Source organism: Ambystoma mexicanum, chromosome 6p (genome assembly GCF_040938575.1).
Source record: "Ambystoma mexicanum isolate Mex_15411 chromosome 6p, UKY_AmexF1_1, whole genome shotgun sequence".
Classification (NCBI taxonomy): Eukaryota; Metazoa; Chordata; class Amphibia; order Caudata; family Ambystomatidae; genus Ambystoma; species Ambystoma mexicanum.
In genome coordinates, this window is record NC_090935.1 from 125,210,963 (window position 1) to 125,232,062 (window position 21,100).

Genomic DNA, 21,100 nt, shown 5'->3' on the forward strand with positions numbered 1-21,100 from the left:
TCTATATAACTGGGCAACATGCTATTGAGATGATATTGGTTGTTGGATCTGAGATTATGTTTACTCACTTTAGTTAGTAGTTCCTCACTGAGATAACTAGGGCCTGAGAGTTTCAAGCAATTAAAAGAGATAGATAGGAGCCGGAAGAGGAAACGTTCCCTAATAGGGAGCCAATGGAGTTCCCTTCTCGCCTCAGAAATATGATCAGACCTTTTCTTGCCCAAGACAACCCTAACAGCATTATTCTGCACAACCTGTAGTCTATTAAGTTCACCATTTCAGAGACCAATTAACAAGCTGCTACAATAATCAAGCATGGAGATAATCAGTGCTCTGGCAAGTGTTTCCCTACTATTATGGGAGAGAAATGGTCGAGCATGAGAGTGTAATTTGATATAGTAAGAGGATGAAGCCACCAGACTACCGACCTGTGCTTTCATATTAAGATTACTGGCAAGATAAATGCCCAAAGTCTTGACTTTCTTCTTGACCACTATAACACATTCATCAATAACCACTTTGGAGTATTGATCTTCAAGTTTACGGATTTTGGGGACAGTACCCACAAGCATAAGCTCTGTCTTACTTGTGTTAAGGGCCAAGCCATTAGAACACATCCAACTTTGAATAAGCAGGTAAATTATGTTGATGTTAAGTTCATCATCTGACAAGACAACAGAGATTGGTATGATACACTGAGTATCATCGGCGTAATTAGTAAACTCAATGTTGTTAATATCCAGGAAATCAAGAAACGGTACCATAAAGAGATTATAGAAAATAGGAGAGACAGGCTCCCTGAGGAACCCCTTGCATCAGCTCCTTGATATTGGCATCAGCTAAGTTGCTGCTCACTCTCCAGTGACAATCTTTCAAAAAAGAGGTGACCCAATCAGCCGCCGATGACGAGAAACCCGCCACCTCCCTCAACCTGGAGACCAATAACGTGTGGTCTACCAGGTCGAAGGCGGCGGATAGGTCCAACAGCATCCGCATTCTGGGGTCGCCTTCATCCATGTGTCTAAGGAGCCTAAATTTTAAATCCAACAAAGCGGACTCTGTGCCATGTTTTTCCCAAAAACCAGACTGTCTCTTATTCAGGATGTTACCATTTCTTAAGTGAGCCAATAGTTGAACATAAGCCACTTTATCGAGAATCTTAAAAAGAAATGGAAACAATTGCAAACATTTAGAATAATTGTATGCAAATTTCTCTCATGAATTTTAATGGAGCTATCCTGAAAATCAGCCATGGATCTGGCCCTTGAGACGTGGAGTTGGACAACCAAGAGTGTCATTTAAAGAAAACACTTTTCAATGCTGGGCACAGTTCTGTGCTTCAACGTCTGATGCATTTCTTTGTAGAGTTTACAATAATGTGTGACCCATGAGTGGATCCTGACTACCCGACTGAACCTCCAGTGAAAGCAGCGGCGGTACTGCTCCTCATCTGCGTCGAGCTGCAGAAGGTATGTGGCTATTTCTTTGGCAGAGGGGAAATCATCGATATGAATGAAGGAGTCTGCAGGTAGGAAGAGTTCATAATTCTCACGCGGTTGACCTAAGACCACAGGCACCGTCATTGAAACCAATGAATTCCTCCATAGCTTCTCAGTGATGTAGTCCCTATGCTGGCAGTTCTCAAAGGCCAAGTAGAACTTGTACTGGCTGATTGTGGGCAAAATCTTTCCATCTGGAACCGCCAAGTGTCCTCTCCCAAAGACATCAATAGGTATGTGCTTCTTAAGTTCCTCATAGTACTGCACTCTCTTGTCCTGTGGCTTCCAATTACTGATCAGCCATGATACGACTTTAGTTTTTTTTGGTATTGTAAAATTCTCTGTCTCACTGAGATTCTCGAACTAGCCATTTGGGGAGAAGATGTCCAAGACCTGCCGGTAGGATATGGTAAGGTTGATCAGGTTGTCCATTATATGTAGATTACTTAGATGGATAGGGGCTCCATGTTGAACCATACCCAAAGCTGGTTTGATGGCCTTGTCTGTGAAGGAAGCAGAGATATGTTAGAACTAACATCGCTGTGTTGGATGACGACTGCATCAGCGTTCTCATACCAGCTCCGGTTTGCTGTCAGGTGACAGCCATCAATGCCATACTTTGCCAAGAATACGCCCAGTGGGAACTTGTAACCACGAGGCCACGTCCAGAGCAAGATTATCAGTTTGCGTGTCTTGTTATCAGCAGCGGGAAGGGGTGGAGTCTCAGTCTCTGGAAATGGCTTTGGGTGGAAGGCAATGGCGTAAACTGACTTCATTTGACTTGTCTTATCATGTGAAATAGGCAAAATAACCAAGACAAGCCAGGATTGTAGTGAAGAGAAATGTCTTGAGAGCATGGGTCTTCATATTGCATCCAGCGCTCTGGAAAAAGGAGAACGATATCAACTTTATTATACAAAATGCAACCAAACATATCCTCACGAGATCATGCATTAGTTAATATTTGAAGGACATTCAAAGTGGGAAGCAAGATCCCTCCCCTTAACTTGTGCCAGGGAACAGACGGAGAAAATAACTCAGAAGCCCCTCCAGCTGCTTCAGAACCGGCGTCCAGCCATGACATAGCGTGACCTGCTAGGCTCTGCAGCAAGCTCCTTAGACAGGGAGTGTCAGAATGTCTCTGAACCCAAAACCAAGGATGAGGCAGCTGCATGGAACACACAGCCCCTGGCTGTCCTGCTTAAAGGAAAACTCAAACCCATTGAAGAGACAGGGAGAAGTGCAACAACAAGCACCTGCTGCCGTCTGCCTTAAATGATATTCTCGAGCTAGTCGAGTTCCTCGATCCACAACTGCCTACAAAGCTAACAACCAGCAAGCCTCAAGCTACCGCCATCGTGCTGCATGTAGACAATCAAATATGAAATATATGGGTCCAATTTTATTAGGGTACATCATGTTAGAAATGTACATTTGTGCAAAAGTTATGTTTTGGTAAAAATCAAGGTGGGAGTTCCTAAATCGCATCATAAAATGACAGCTCTGTTCTGACTGCCAACCAGGACAAAGCATGGGCCTGCAGCCACTCACAGCCGTGGGGGTGTGTTTCTGAAATTCTGCCCTCACCAGAAACTGGGGAATGGCATTTGACAGTATAAATATAGGAGTTTCACTACACATAAAATGGTTTCAAGAAACACATCCAGATTCCCGCGCAGCACCTTGGTCCAGAACTCTTCATCTTGTAGCTGACTCCAGAACTCTTTGAAGATCCAGATTTCTTTGCAGAATCCAGACTTAGCATTCCTGAACTCTTGCTAGCTTGACCCAATTGCAAACCTCCAAAGCTCAAAAGAATAATTCTGATTCAGCTTGGCTTGCTACCATTACGGCTTGAAACTTGCATCCGGTAATCTGCTGTGCCCAGTAACAAGAAGGACCCATCCAAATCCAGTCTGAGGTGCAGTCCAAAAATTGACCAGAACCACGCCACTGATCCAATCCCTCCAGAGGTGCCCTGCAGGCCACTAGACCTGATCCAATCCAATGACCAGAACTGACGGTCCAATTTAATTACAAAGGACTGTAAGTATGAATAGGAAGAACAGTGACCCATAGCATATCTGCATTGTATTATCCCAATCTCAACCCATCCCATCTTTAAATTCAGAACCCTAGTATCGTTCGAATCCTTCTTGTGCTGACTTTACAAAACCATAACTCCTTAGTGATTTTGATTAATTAAAGTAATTCCCATACAGAACGGAAACTAGAGTATCACACCTGAATAACTGATCCCTGTGTGGCATTCTTTTTTTCATAGTCCTTAATATAGTATAAGAAAGCCTATCTGTCATTTTAAAATCGAATTTCTGTTTTCCATTTTTGCACCTATTTTGCAAAAACGCCTCTCACTGAAACCATAATTTCTTCCATTTTAAAGATAGAAACGAATTTTGAACTCTCACTGATACCTAAGACCCTTAACTACATCCACAACTAAATTGCAGAACAGTGTATTTGACCCGTTTATCCCCAATATCGCACAGTAAAAGTTTGCAGCAAATTTGCAAAGTTCAAAAGTTTACACGTGTCTTTGTCCCATTTCAAAGTGCTTCTTCCATCCCATTCTGATCTAAACTGTGTACTGTTGTTTATATCATAGCTCATGTGTGTTAGGACCTGTTCAGTGCAGCTTTCCTCAGAAATTCTATCCATTTAAGCATTTTTGCCCCCTTTTGCATTATTTTATGAATCAATTGTCACTTGTCAGTTTAAAAGTGTCATTTGCCAAAATGGTTTTCTCTTTTGTTGAGGGAGGGAAGATTGTATTTAAACTCTAGACCTTGTCTTTCATTCCTGAATACCTGCAGATTACTTGCATCTCTGTAGGATTGCTCATTTGTATTTCAGTACTTTGCAGGGGGAACTATTAACCTAAATGCTATCTGTGCACAAAACAAAACTGTTCTTTTTCTTGTGTTTTTTACTCTGCATCATTATAAGTGAATTCAATTGCTTTGCTTATTTTCTGAATTGTATTGTCACCGGTAGGTTATTCCTGTCCCATATCTATATATATTAAACTTATGTGTGATTTGAGTATTAAATAAAAAAAATAAATATTTACCTTTACAAACTACCCTCATTCCTGGTTCCATGTGACTTGGAGGGTATTTTGAGACAGGTGTGATATGAGTGGTATATCATTCCGAATATTGTATTTATAGACAAAAATAAAATAAGGGTTTCATTGCGCACTACATGCTAGGCGAGACCTGTGTGTGTGCCTGATTGAAATCCCTTACAGCAGTGTACACAGTATTAAAGGGGTTTGGGTCCTTTAGTACAGAGGTCATCTTACTATGATCAGGCGTTACCCTGTCCCTCACTAATTGTTCGGGGTCCCTCCAGTTTGGATTAAATCTAGCACCCTCTTTCTCCAACCTCACTAGTTTCTCCTTCTCTTGATAATAGGCAAAGATCTGAGACTTTTGCTCAGCTATCAGGGATTTACTGGCCTCTATGACCCATTCTTGAGCTGCCCCCTGCTGGTGGAGCCCCTCTTTCTCCTCACAGAGGGCCTCATTGTCTCTTTGCGCTGTCTGTATGGTTTGGGAACAATGATACAATTTCTGTTGCAGGAGTAACACCTCCCTTTTCTGCACATTTAGAGCCTCTATGGCCTCCTCTAACGCGAGTTCCATTTGTCTCCTATGTCCCATTAATTAATCACATTCTTCTTTTATGCCAGCCAGTCCCTGGAGGACTGACTCCCTTCTCTCCAGATAGTTTTTTAAACTGCATATTCCCTAGTATAGGGCCTCTTTCTCCTGATACAGAGCGCCCCTTTGTTCAGCCAGGTCATCCCTTTGTTGTGTTATGGTGCCTAATTTCTGGCGCTCTTCATCAAATGCTGATTGAGAGTGGAGTTCTCTCATTATTAATTTATTATTTTCCTCTTCCGCTTTTTCAATCTGCTTCTGTAACACGGTAATTTGTTCTGAGCAAACTTTATTATATTTTAGTTGTTGAATTAGTTTCTGTTGACTCTCTTGCAGAGAGTCAACCTTTTCCTGACATTCCATTCTTGAGGCATTTATTTGGGCCTAAGTGCCTGAATTATTCTGGCGTTGTAGGGCCAAGTCCATTTTAGCTGTTTAATGTCATTTCCAGATTCCTCCTCAGAATCCTGTCTCTTTTGCAATTTTTGTTCTGCTAATTTTACTTCAGTCTGGATTTTAGTTAAGAGTTCAGATTGATTTTGCGCTAAAGTTGTTTTTTCTCATGCTTTTCCCGCATCACTCCCATATGGAGATACATGTAGGCCGTGATTCTGACAATTTTTAATCTGCTCCTCTTTAATTTTCATGTACAACTCGCTCAAAACTTGTTGTAATAGGCTACTGCCCTGCCACTTGTCCATGCCCATGGCGGTGACCGGCATCATTTCTTCCAGCCAGACTTTTTCATCTTGCTTGGCCATCCCCCACAGACAAATAATTTGTGCAGAAGGTGCTGCCTACCCATATTGATCCCTCCTGTGGTCATTTTGGAAAGTGTTCTTTCTTTATTAATTTATTTAACTATAAGGGTAACCTGTATTCTGTTGCTTTTTGTCTAGTTTGGGGTTGATTTAGCTTTAATCTTATACACAGGCCTGATACTTAGGATTTCTACAGCGTAACACAGTGTTCCAACCACGCAAAGTATCACTACCTTGAAGGTTAGCCTGCTGTGTAAAGCTGTCACAGGTAAATAAACAATCTTGGACTGACCACTATCTAATTACTTTCTCTGCCATACTAGACCTCATCTGCCCTAAAACCATTGTTATGAAACCTCCACTCCTGACTAGAAGCAAAAAGGACATTACAGCAGAAAAACTACTCCCAAACCTTGGTCCTGCCATCAAAAACATAGCCTGCAATACGGCCCCCACTACACTAGTGAAGATCTTTAACAGCGCCATGACTAAGGATCTGGACACTATTGCGCCTGTCAAAATCCGCAAAGGCAAACAGATATCTCACCTTAACGCCTGGTTCACACCCCAACTTAAAGAATTAAGACTGCAAAAAAGAAAGCTTCAATCAACCTGGCGCCATTCTCCCACTGACGAGAATAAAGCCAAGCTAACAAACCTTTCCAAACTGTACAAGAATGAGATAATCAATACTAAAAAGAATTTTTCAACGACAGAATATCTAAGGCAAAGTCAGAAAGTCAGACACCAAGGAACTATTCTCCATCCTTCGGGAAATGGAATACCTCAGGCCGATAACACTCCCAAGGATAAGTCATGGTGTACGGACATTCAAAATGCCCTAGCTAATAAAATCTCTTGTCTCCAACTCAAAATAGCTAAAGAGAAAGCTTCACTGCTCCTACCTGAGCAGAAACCCCCACCTGTCACACTGGACAGTACCACCTTAACTTTCAGATTCAAGAACATTTCTATCCATGAGACAGAAAAAATAATACTCTTGTTAAAACCTTCTAATTGCAAAGGAGACAACTGCCTGGCCCAAATTATAAAGGTTGCAACTAGAGATAGCCACTTTCATCTCGAAGCTCATCAATGCCTAATTTAAAACAAACTCAGTGCCCAACAATCTCAAAGAATCCTGGGTGCTCCCACTGCTCAAAAAACAAACATTAGATCCTGCCAATCCGACCAACTATAGACCCATTACCACAGTCCCCTTCTTACTCAAAATTATCGACAGAGTTGCATACCTACGAATACAAGACTATTTAGAAACCAACCACCTATTAGGATCACACCAGTCTGGTTTCTGCCCACTCCATGGCACGGAAACAGCCCTAATAGACCTCAGGACCCAAACTGACGAGTTGAAGGACAAAGGGAAATCAGCTATGTATGCTTCTCCTCCTTGACCTATCCGCAGCCTTTGACCTGGTGGACCAAGCAGTCTTATGCAACCACCTTAGGTCGGCTGCCTATTTCTCAAGGGATGCCATAACAGGGGTTCAGTCCTTCCTAGCCAACCATACAATGTGAATCTTCTCCCCTTCAGCAGCCGCCAAACCCATACAATTTTCCTGTGGCATACCACAGGGATCATGTGTTTCTCCTACCATGTATAACCTTTTTACTAAGCCCTTGTTTGACAAGTTGGACAGACTGGGCGTCACCTTCACTAATTATGCAAGTGACACCCAGATTCTCTGTCCCCTTTCAGGCAACTTTCTGGAGGACTCAGCCTTAGTAAATAAGATATACCTCTTCATTCAGGCATGGATGGCATCCTATGCCTATGCCTGAATGACGACAAAACAGAGTTATTGATCTTGGGTTCAGAGACGGCCATTAAAAAACTTAACCCCAGCTATGCCTCATTCATCATTGACAATAACGTCTTCAAAGCAATGCCTGCAGTTAACACTCTAGGCTTCTACCTGGACTCTGCACTTAACCTTAAAATGCAAGTTAATTCATTATCATCATCAAACGCTTATACATGTAAACTGATCCGAGCCTGCAGACCATTTCTTTCTGAATCTAGTTGCATTGCCCTGGCCAATGCCCTCATAATATCTTGATTGGACTACTGCAATGCCATGTACGCAGGAGCCAACAAGTCTATCACTAACAAAATGCAAAGATTTCAAAACAATACCCTCAGAGCTGCTCCAAATATCCCTCATAGACAGCACATTTCTACATTTAGAAGAGACATCCACTGGCTCAACATCAATGACAGGATCCACCTTAAAATACTTTCTCTCACGTTGTCACACTCACCTGAAAACTCTGCGGGAGCGATGGATTCTCTCGACCTCTGCTCTGCTATTCCCCGAATTCAACTTATCTCCCTCTCCTGGGGTTCTTCCTATAAGGATAGGTAAGGGACGGGTTAGAACTGTGCCAGGCCCTGGTAAAACCCCCTCCCAACCACCCTGAGTTAAGCACTGTGTTTAGGGGCTCACCTCTTAGTTTGGTAAGGCGTGCTCTCCGTCCTGGCTCTGCAGGGTCGCTATGGTGCGGGCCTAATGGCAGTTGTGCTGTAGGGAAACTATCCCCACTTGTTTGTTGCGGCGGAGAGAAAACGATGCCGCCTCCTAAATTTCGGAAAGTTCAGGCGATCCAAAATAAGTCCAGGGACAGTTACTTCACTGAACCCCTATGTGGTGGATCGAAGAGTTCAATGTCCAAGAGTTCTCGGTGGCCCAGTTACTTCACTAGGCGCAGGTAAGAGAAAACATATGTCCTTAGGGTATTTGGACCCAGAATTGTCTTTAGCAATGAATCCCTCTTTCTCTTGTCTTTCTCCTTGTTAGGCGGAAACCTGTGCAGTTCCCTCTGGGACCACTGCAAAAGATTTAGGACTACAGGTGTTTGGCAGTAAACCCACTTGGTAGCAGTCTGTACCACACAGATTCACTTGGTAGCTGTGGCTGAGCAGTCAGACTTCCCTCAAGAAGAGTTAGGCAGTATGTGGAGTATACAACATAGGGCAATTCTACAAAGTAAGACAAGCAAACACGCAACAAGGCTTCAACGTAAAGATATAAAGGTATTTATTTATAACGACACATCTATAGAAAACACTCTGGCACTATTACGACAAACACTTCAATTACAATTACTCTACGAAGGAAAAGATCAATCCCCCTAACAATAGTTAGACAAGTCTAGGTTTACCAGCATCACTTATTTGCAGACAGAGGTGTATGCTTCAATCTAGATGGCACTCTAGTATTCGTTAGGATGGGAGAGAAAAATAAGCAGGTTACGAAATCAACACGGTTCCAATACTTCACGGACACATGCAAGGCAAGAAGACAAGAACCACGGTAGATCATAAAGTTCAGAGGCCAGGCCCACTCGGAGAGAGGCAAGGCGATATGTCCCAAAAAGTATCTTAGTGGAAATGCGTTCGAGTCTTTGTAGCAAATTGTTATCGGAAGATTGGACCAGTTCAGAACAACACGCTAGAGAAAGCTTAAGGCGACCCTATGGAGAGGTGAGGATTAAGACACCTCACTCTATCCGGCAACAAGGGAAGCCAGGCGGACACAGTACCTTGATTGTGGAGAGACAGCTCCGGTGGAGGCAGTTGTTCCTGGTGGTGGATGCACGTTCGGTCTTTGCCAAGAGAAGAGATGATCTCGCCGTCAAAGGAAAGTTGAAGATCGTTGCACCACCAGGGAAGAGACCAGCCGCGGAGTGCTACATCACAAGGCACCACCTTTTGGTTGCGGTACGGGGTAGTGGCTATCCGGTTGCCAAGGTGCTCTGCACGGGCAATTCAACCACTGCATCCTCAGGCGAAGAAAAAGCAAAAGGGGACCGGTTGTTCCCACCAGTCAGGGGAAGAGACTCTCCGGCAGGGAGATCTCCTCTGTCGTCGGCAAGTGGTGAGTCGGTTCAGCAGGGCTCCACCAGAGGTGTCGTCGTTGCAGGTCGGCTCAGCTTTACCCTCGTCGGATTCTTAGGTCCTGTGGCAACTTCTGAAGATCCAGTCCCCAAAGCCCTGCTTTTATGCAGAAATCCCCAATTCATTCAGCCTAGCTGTCAATCAACACACGCTAAGTGGTGAGCGGGGAGGCTCACCACTTGGGCCAATCACACCAGAGTGCGACCGGAGTTGGCAAGGCAACTCGGTCCAGGGTGCCTAAACCTCCTCCCACACCCCTGTGGTAACCCAGACAGAATGGCACCACTTTGGAGGGTCTCTGTACAGAAGCCCGCCAAAAGTGGAACAAAGGGCTCAACCTTTGGTTTAGGAGTCAAAGAGACAAACACAGACACCATTTTAAAAAGCCAAGTTCTGGCAGAAAATACCATCCGATAGACTTATTTAAGATAAGTAGACCAGTGGTATGTTAGAGACTAACGAGAAAAAGTATCAATCTCCAACAATGGGAAAAATCCCATAGGGTTATATTCGGGGTTGAACATAACAAGTAGTTTCCACTGCCACCAGCCAAAACTCGACGAGTGGGGACGGGACAGTGCCCCCTCGAATAACAGACCTAGGAGTAATCGAATTACCCCTACTTGTACGTCCACAATAGGGTGGTTTGTACTAGTTCTGTTAGTAAATTTAGGTCTAGTAAAGCCAATGGTGACTTTACAGGCCCGGGGAGACCGTAGTCAGGACCCGGGTATGGAGTCTATGATGGAGGTCCGCTAGGACGCCCCAGTGTTACGGCACGGAGGGTGCGGTGTAACACACATAGCAAAACATATGAGACCCTATGAAGTAAAGGACCCCATAGCCCATAGAACACATTGACATTCAAAGGAATTACACACATTCATGTCCAAGAGTGGGAGAAAAAGAGTCTCACTCTTGGCAGGATGGAAAAAACAAACTCCAGAAATCCAGCAAAGCTGCTGGGGGACTCACTAGGTTAGGAAATTCAGCCTAAACAGAGAATTCTCCCTAAAACTCCTAACAGGTCTACTCAAGAAATACCTCTTCGAAAAAGAAAATCCAACAGACTGCAAAGGCCAGATGGTCCGCGAGGTGAAGATGAAGCTGAAGAGATGATCGGGTCCGCCGGAAGAAAACAGGTGAGTTGAAAAAATGAAGTTCGCTAATGCTTTCAGTTGTTCCCTTGCAGATACGGAGCTCGAAGAAGCGAGGATGCCATCCTGCCGGGGATCAGGTCTGCAGAAAACCATGGAAGAGCTCTGGAGACTGAACCAGGTAAGTGCGTGCTCACTGCTACAGAAAACACACGAAGCAAGTCTTGTTCTTTTGGGCGTGGCTTTTATAGAGGGCCTCGCCCGAAAGACTAGATTGGAACAAAATGGGATCCATGTTAGTGGAACAGGAAGTCTATTGTTATCCTATGGAGGATAGGTGATTCCAAATGGAGACATGGATATTTACCCTGACCTTGCCCTCGAAGCTCTTACCCATAATGCTCCTGACTGATTTCTCCTCCTGATATCATGAACTGGGTATGTAATTGACTGAATAGTGCCACCTAACCTAGTACCCATGACACACGTCCAAATGTCTGAACAATATAGCCCCACTGTTTCTCGCTGAAATAATAAACAAGAGACACACTGCCCGCACCATGAGATCTGCCAACGGTTATACCCTAGAGATCCCCAGATTTAAATGTACCACAGCAGGTGGATCCAGCTTCCCGGTTATAGCCACGCAATCTTGGAATGCACTCCCACTAGAGCTCAGAACAGACCAACTGTATTCCAGATTTAGACGGAAAGTCCTTACCTGGGTACCATCCAATGACTCCTAACGTGCTGCAATTAACTGCTTAGCCTAGACTATGATTCTATTTGCTACCTAATGCCTGTCAGGCATCTCCGCTTTCAATTTATTTACTACTACTGCTCTAGTTGACAGCAACTATACTATCTCGACATGTGACCACTAGTCCCTTGCTATCTATGCTACAGTAATTATTTGTATTCTTCTGTATTTTCTTGTATCTACGTATTTACTCTGTAACTAAGCTTTAAGTATACTTGTAATGCTGCGCCCAGCTACCTGAGGGTTTGGATCAAATAAATAAACAAACAAACAAATAATCCCAATTCCTGGCCGGAGCCCCCAATTTGTGAAAGATTCCAATCGGGCATCACACACCGGACCAGTACACTTGGTCTTAACCTAGGATGTAGCGCTCTATAGGAATGCTTTTTCTTTATTTTCAACTAATTCGAATTGAGCTGGTACCCAAACTGTCTCACACCCCCTTTTACAAATACCCCGGGTCACAATGGACCATCAATCAGGCCGGTGGGTGGTAATACAATATTTATTTATTTTAATTTCAAAGAAAATCACACAATTTTCATATTGGGCAGCAATCACCAGTGGGGTTATAATTACAATGAAAACTACTGAAAGAAGGTTAACCTTCTACAAAACATATCCAAAGCACATATGAATAGGAGCACTTTTTCAATTAGTATAGATAGCACCCGAGTTAAGATTTCCCCCTGAAATGTTCCCTCAAACTCCAATGAATTTTGAGTGGATAAAAAGGAGCAGCAAGGAGTCAATGTTATTAGGCAGCAAACAGAAACAAAATCCGACCTTCCCTCACAAAATAAGAGGCAATGCAGATTTCAAAATCCTTTGCAATTGCATGAAATGACACTCGGAATTTGACAAATAATTTATTATATGTGTGGTGAAATAATGATGTACATATGTTTTACCACAGTATCAGGGATGTCATATCACTAGCAACTATAAGGCTAGGTATCACAAAAGGCATAGGGCCTCATTACGACCCAGGCGGTAAGTTACCGCCTGGGCCGTGACTTTACCACCATGGCGTAAACTACGTTTACGCCATGGTGGTTGGCGGACTTACCGCCCCATTCCGAGGTCGGCGGGGCGGTAAGTCCCCAATCCCCATTTACCCTTCCCCATTCCCATTTTTGCCCCATAGGGCATAATGGGAGTGGGGAAGGCGTTAATTACGCCACCGTAAATTACGGTGGCGTAATTAACTCCATGGTCCCTTAGCGCCATGGATTTTAACACCTGCTAAAAGCAGGTGTTAAAAGCGCCATGGCGCTGAGGGACCTCGTAATTGGCGGTAAGGGGTCGGCGCAGCTAACGCTGGCGTTAACCCCTTACCGCCAGGGTCGTAATGAGGCCCATAGAGTACAAAAGCAATTTGAAAGTGAGAACCCACTGCAGTCAAAATCACATGTGGAAAAGTTGCATTTTACACTTTTTTCAGTTGTAAATATCAAAAAGGTTTTTAAAAAAATGGGTGAAATAAACAGAATCAGAATACATTTTTTAGGCTGGGGAATAGGTGCACATCACAAGGATAATATAGCAGTGAAAGAGTGACTCTAGCTGAATAACTGGGGGAGATTTTCAAGGTGGAAGTGGACTCGGTTTTAGGAAAATAAAGCAATTAAAAGAGAAAATTGGTTGGGAAAGAAAAAGACAAATTTCACTTATACTAGATTTAATGGCTAGAAAAGGGGAACACCACCTGTGAATAGAAAAGTGATGCTGCGGTAGTAACCCTCCAGGTAGTGTGCCTCTTTTCTTTAGGAAGAAATGATTTACTTAATCAAAATATTGCTAAGGAGTTACAAGATAGGGTGAATGAAAGGATGGTGCTAACACCAGGAAATAAAGACAGGATGCACAAAGAATTCTAACAGTCTTAAACAAGTTACCAGAATATGGATAGGATTACTTAGACAGTATGACAAAGACAAAGAGTCAAAATGGGATAGGCTAGGTGTTGCTATGGGATGGGGAAATACTCACAATCTGCACTTGAGTTTGGGATTTGGGACAGCCAACCGGATTCTAGACTCAAAGGGCTCTGGTCACAGGATGGTGACTCTCCTAACAGCAAGCAACTGGGTAAGTCTGGTCACTGGCTGGCAAGGGTACAGCGGGCATGTAGGTAGTGGGTAAAAAGCTGGTCTGGTCACAGGATACTCCCAAAAGGTACCACAGCTTTTCTCCCTTGTTATTGGGATTTTTTAGTGGGGTTTCTGGATCAATGGACTTGCTGTGATAGGGTCAGCTATACGTTGGCCTGGCAATAGAGTCTGGAATCTTGCATAGGTGGATCTGGAAGGTCTTGATACGCAGGCACTGGAAATTCTGGAGAGAGTGTCCTCCTGTGAGCTCCCACCCCTTATTTCTAAGGCGGGTGACCTCACAGGATTTATTGTTGGACAGAACTAATCTAGATCTACCACCAATAATCGGATAGGTCACACACATTTATACAGTTGGGGCCTTTTTGCAAATTACATAGGCAGAATACATATTTCACACAGAGCATGGCAGTCCAACTCAAGTTTGTAAGACTTTGTTTCGTCCGTCTAATAATCTTTTGTCATTTTCAATGAAAATGATTTTAGCTACAATTCGTTAACTTTATACATGTGTACATATTATCATAAGGCATCTGAGTATTTAATTTCAAAGTGGCATAATATACAGTTTCCTCATTGTATTTCTGCATTGTCCAATTTCGGAGATAAAGAGTCCCGAAATGTAATCATGAAATAGCCTTTGGAGCCAGATGGCCAGCTTTGTCTTCCAAATAAGGGCATAGCTTACAAGGCTGCTCTGGAGTTGGCTTTGAAGCTCCCCAGTAGAAGTTGAGGGGAGGTGTTTTTCCAAAAGTCACACTTAGATGTCCCAGAATCTACTGTGTCAACCTGGAGCACAGACAGAAGTCTGACGAGCATGTGATAAGCTGCCTCTTGGTCTATTCAGAGTTTCAAAGGGCACAATTAACATGTGGGTGCTCCAGAAATCCATTGTGGCTCCTGTTGGGGGAAGGTCACTCCTGTTGACAGCCCCCACATGTCCCTTTAGCCATAGTAGCAACCCTGTTTGGCTAATTTTCCAGTACAGCCAATACATTTATTTCTTTATTTTATTTTATTTTGTTCTGAATCAGAAGCAAGACTGTTGAAATAAAACATCACATATATGTTTCCCAGCAAAACCTCTTTTATATTGCTAAGCAAGGGCAGTGCCTTATCCAACATTACCCTTTTAAAACATGTATTTTTCTTATTTGAAAAAGCATATTTTAACACGTGGTGAAGTCTTCTGGGATGTCCCTTTCAAAAGGTTTCCTCTTCCATCTGAATTCCCAACATGGTTTTGCTGCCCTAGTCAGTTTCTCTTATACAGCAATCTGTTCAAGACACAAGTCCACTGAAATTGACATATGTACAGAGCTCGGGTTTCTTTCTTTTGAAGCATTGATTTTTGACATTTTGTAGCCCAAATGTCAAGCGTTTTTCCGTATGGAGAAAGTAAAGTTTCTGTTGATTTTCCAGATCTGTCTGACACAGCTTGTCATTCAGGGATAATGCTCTATTTTGCTGGAGCACAATCTAAATATGGATAGGCATGGCAGGGTCTCACTCGCAGCATCCTTTTCAATGTGAAATATTCTCTTTTTCAATGGGTACTTTTTAGCAAGCAGCAGAGCCGCGCAGCTTTTCAATGTGATTATTTGGTGGACACACAAAAACATGCTGGCATCCTTTCTCTGTGTGCTCCCTGTTTCAACTTGCCCAATGGGTGCTTGGCAATACAGTGCAGCCATCATTTTCTAGCTGAAAAATGCAGTTTTGATGCGAGGCAATGGTGCTCAAAGGAGCCAGCACAGCCATTTTGCTGTTGACTGCTGAAGTGCAGCTTGGCTATGAAAGGGAATTCTGCTGAGTGGGTCAATGTATCTCACATCAAAAAAACTCTTTCACAGCCACTACACACTGAACACCAAACAGCTGGTCACATATTCTACACTCAATAAGAAAAGTAACTTTAACCTACTTGGTATACACCACACCCTCAGATATCTAATGATTCCCACCTCTCCCCCCAGACTGGGCTGGTCACACTAACACATCAAGTTGTAGCACACACTATCTTCCTACTTCCACTTAAAGTAACCAATGAAGTCTCATCATTGCTACTTTAAAAAATGTGCTCCTGATTCTAGTTGAAGATAATGCTACCTCACATGCAGTGGCCTGCAACCGAACACAAGTGCATTACACTAGAGATCTAAACCACCTGCTGGGGAACATGGCCTATATGTACTCCACTGAAGATGCAACACAACAGAGACAAACCCTCGACTTAATAACAGCATTTTCAGACAATTCAATGCAGCGTTTTCAAACAATAAAATGAATGGAGAAACTCTCAGTTTCTTGAAGACCTCATCAAACTGAAATCTCCCAGCTAATGTAAGATCCAAAAGATAAAATCCTACTTAAGCAATAAACCCGGACCCGGGGTGCATCAGCTAATGCCCAGGGGCCCATAGTTACAAAAAAGATCGCCACCATGGAATGGGGAGAAGGGACTTTGTGCAGCGACAAAGGAATTGTTGGACTGGTAACATCCGGGCAAGGGCGAATGAGCTTGTTTATTACACGCTCATTGTCCTGGGTACTAATTATTGTTAATTTCTAAAACCTCACACAAAGGCACAGCTCTACTCAATTCTGACAATAATACCAACAACCACTCACCAGACCTGGAAATATCACAAATCCTGGAAAAAATTAAAGATAATCAATCACTTCTAAATAGATAAAATCAACAAAATAGATAAAATCAAGAAAATGAAACAATGCACTTTCATTAGCACCTACCATCCACACATCATGGGACACTTGGAAATTGACAAAATGCAGTACTGTTTAACTTGAGAAATTAAGCTGCAAGCCTTTAATGCCAGCATTCAAGAACATGTCAAATTGCAAGTCACTTTCAGCAAGACGATCTCTGGAAATTCATCCACCCCACATCTGTGTCTCCTCACTAAAGGCATCTTTCGTGATGCAGTAAAGTAAGCAAAATCCTTCCCCCACTGAAGGAGCAAATGCCCAACAAAGGCAACGTTGCAAATCAGAACACCTATACTTCATAGCAAAGTTTGCCAAAAAGGGAAATATCTTATTTTTAATGAGAAAAAAAAACATACCAGTCAGACCTATACATTTAAGACCTAAACCTTTATTAGGAACTAGATACTGCTCTGCAGCTGCCGACATGCATGTCATTGACAATGCACACCTCCTAATGGAGAAGGGTGACTGCTGCGAACTAGCTATGTGCGACCTCACTCTTGACTTTCATTCTGTGCATCACCAAGTGATTACAAGAATACTGGCTATAAGAATGTATGTATTTTGGCAACCCAGGTATATGATGCTTTAGCTCCTACATAGTGGACAGGTACCATCTAGACCAGATGGGCAGAAACAGATCCCATTACACATCTGTAACCTGAAGAGTGAACTAATGTCTACCTTCCTATTCTTCAATTACATGTAATCACATTAAATGCATGATTAACCTCCAAATTCAAAATGCACACATTTTCTAAGAGTTCCAGCAGTACCTGAATTTCAGTCAACTTCAGCCACCAAAACGTATCCGCTCCTGTATGTCAGATACCTACCATCACAAAGGCAAGTGGACCCCACAAAGGACGAATCACAAGGATTAATATACAAGATCCCGCTGTGGCTATGTAGAAGTTTGGCAACTCAAAAAGGTCCCAATGCCATCATGTGTTCTCAAATCAAAAAGAAATCTCTGAGTCTCTCTGGGTCTTATTGCAGTGTCACTCGCTAGTTGCTAATCTAAATGGATTTCTTCTACTCAGAAGCTCAAAGACCTGAAGCGGTGTGCATGGGCTTTCATACGAGGAGGTGTAAAGTGCAGTGATCTTCCTTCCTTTGTAGCCCTTGCAGAGGCACAGCCACCGGCAGCTCCAGTAAAGGTATGGTTGCACTGCTGTTTCCCAGCTCAAGCAACAGCACTGCTGTGTGGCGCAAACTGACAGCCCACAAAAAGAGAGAGATTTCTCTCCTCAACACTGATGAGAAAACTGAGCTGCTCCTTATAGGCACATGAAATTGGCTAAACAAATGTAAGGGATCCTACAAATCCTTTACCATTGACGGGAGCATCGTCACTGTTTTTTGACTCTGCATTATCCCTAACGAGACAGGTAAATGCTATTGCATCTGCAGCAGCATATATCTCTAAACTTATCAACACCTGCAGACCATTCCGGACCTCTGATAGCTGCATCACAATTTCTAGAGCCCTTATATTCTCCAGGATTGACTACTGCAATGCCCTTTTTGCAGGCTCCAATACAAGCAATCTTAAACTACAGGTCATACAGAACAATGCCCTAAGAGCCGCTCTAATCATTCCCAAAATAGACCACATCTTCACAGCTAAACGGAATACCCACTGGCTTCCTGTCCACGAACGCATTATGTTCAAAGCCCTTTCTCTGACCCTCAAATGTTTGTCAAACACTGCCATGATATACTTGTCTGGAAAATTCTCCAAATCCCAAATCATTAGACTCATGCAGGCTGCCCGCTTGCACCTACTTACAGTTCCAAGATACAAACGGCAGAAAGTTGGGGGCAGCAGCTTCCCAGTGGTTGCTGTTAAACACTGGAACGCCCTGCATCTAACTCTAAGATCAGAAGCCTACTTCTGGTCTCTTCACTCCAGATCTACTAACCTAGCAGAGTTTGCAGAACATAATAAGCACGTAACATGGACTACCTTCACATGAATAGACACTCTGACATATGGATGCTTGTATGTATCACCTTTGTTTGTAATCACCTTATGCCTGTATCACTGCCTTTTTGTAAACCAGCAACCAGATGCCCCGGGGTTCGATGCGCTATACAAATGACAAAATAAATACAAATAAATAAATAAACACCTCAAGTTCTCCAGGCATGCCGGCAGATGATCTTGGCCTGCTTTGTAAATTGTATTCCCTTCATCTGTCCCCCATGCTTCTTCCAGACCCTACTCCTACCCACCTACACCGACCCCACTCTACACTGCACCCCTTCTACATCCACTCCACTCTATACACTCAAATTCGACCCCACATCCGCTTCACTTTATTCCAACTCCACAACTCTATCCCAGTCCACTACTCTAACCCTGTGCACTCTACCCCTAACCAATCTACCCACCACACTACCCCACTACTCTAACCACCCCACTGCTCTTACTCCTCTACCACCACTCAACAATACTCTACTCCAATCCACTACTATATCCCACCCACTCTACCCACTTCCCTTCACTCTACCCCAACCCACCTTTACCCATGTTAGCCCCACCCACTCTACCCATTCTACACTCACCCACTCTTCCCAAACTACCCTCACTACCCTCTCTACCACTCCCCACTATACTGTCCCAATCTTACTCTACCCCACACAACTGCTCTAACCTGCTCCTCTACCAACACCACTACTCTACCCTAATGTGCCACTCCAATATACCCCACCCCAATACTCAATACCTACTCATATCTCAACTCACTATACTCTCGCCCCAACATAGTTCACCCCACTCTACCCATTCAACCCACTCAACCACCACCCACTTTATTATAACCCCACTCTACTCCCACATCACACTACCGTAACCTAAGTATTATAGAAAACCCCACTACCCACCCCTCTACCTACTCTACCCCAACCCACTACTCTGCCCAGGCACCCCACACCCCACTACACTGCACCAATTAACAAATAAAACTCACACCCATTCACTTTGCCACCACTTCACTCCACCCTATTAGAATTGCCAATCTATCCCTAACCACTATACACCCACCCTGTCTACCACACACCACTACTCTAGCAAACCAATTGAACCCTAAACTCTCCCCACTCCCGACCCAAACCACCTTAGCCCTACTAACTCTAACCCCTGACTCATCACACTCGACCCCTACACACCCTACTTCAAAGTTACCCGACCACTGAGCCCACTCTGCCTCCATGCACTTTACTCTACCACACACAGATTTGCCTCTACCCCACCCCCACTTTACCCAACAATCCCCCTCTACCCATCTCTACCTTCCAGACAATATTCGATCCCACTACACTCTGGCCCGATCCACTATACTCCTACCCACACACATCCTACTGCATCTGGCACCACACTTGCCTCATTCAATTTCATTACACTCTACACCCACCTACTCTGCTCTAACATCACACACCACACTCTACCCCTACCCAGCCCACACTACCCATAACCTACAGTGCCCTCACCCAACTGCTCTACCACATCCACCTACTCCAAATCTACCTCACCCACTCAACAAACATCTAATTCTACCTCACGGTGCTACCTGCTCATCCCCCACAACACCAACTTCCCACTTTGTCACCCCACTATCCTACCATATCCTCTTGACCCACACACTCAAACCCATCCCATCCCACTCCACCCCATCCTCACCCCACTCTATCTCAGTCTACACATTCCACTTTTCACCCTCCCACTTTTAACCCACTATTTTACCCTACTTCTCTAACCCCCACTACTCCAACCCACAATGCCACTCCACTACACTACCCACACCACTGCCCCACCTTACTACTCTACCCATCCTTATTACTTTACTCACATGCACTGTAACACACCTCACACACTCTGCCCCTACACATCTTCACTGCCCCAAATGGACAGGTTATTTGTTTACTTTGGTGATGGAAATCATTCAAGTCCGTTGTTTCTATGCTGGGGGTAACTCTGCGAATTGGTACGGTTTCACTCAGCGGAAGAAGGGAGAGTTATGGAAGGGACACATGACCCACAATAAGACACTAGTCTACTCCAAGTACTCCCCTCATACCTATCCAAAATTATGTTACCACACTGAACTCTTACCCAATGCATACGATCCGCCAAATCCACCCCTAACCCCATGGAGCACCCCGCCTCACCAAATCTACCCACAAATACACCTCCATCTCACACACTTCATTCGACCCCTACATACAACCTCCCTACATCACCTATGATGATTCACCCTACTGGACCTATCCTCTACCCAGCTACTCTACCTCACCCCTACCTACCCACACCCACCCCGCCTAGCTCATCACATCCTATCCCCACCAACCCACAATTCCTAGCTCACGCCTGCCTATCTCAACACACCATAGCACACCAATGCCTATGATGCTCACCCCTATATAAACCCTCACACATTAGCTCACCCCCTTTCCTTTCACCTTAGCTCATCCCTAACCCTTTTGCAAGACGACACACACCCCACAAATCACCATGTTTACCTTAAAC

General features: G+C 43.8%; 1 pseudogene; it reads right to left on the reverse strand.

Annotated features, from left to right (window-relative positions):
- Positions 1-1,298: 1,298 nt before the first annotated feature.
- On the reverse strand, positions 1,299-2,293 carry LOC138510889 (4-galactosyl-N-acetylglucosaminide 3-alpha-L-fucosyltransferase FUT5-like; annotated as a pseudogene).
- Positions 2,294-21,100: the final 18,807 nt, after the last annotated feature.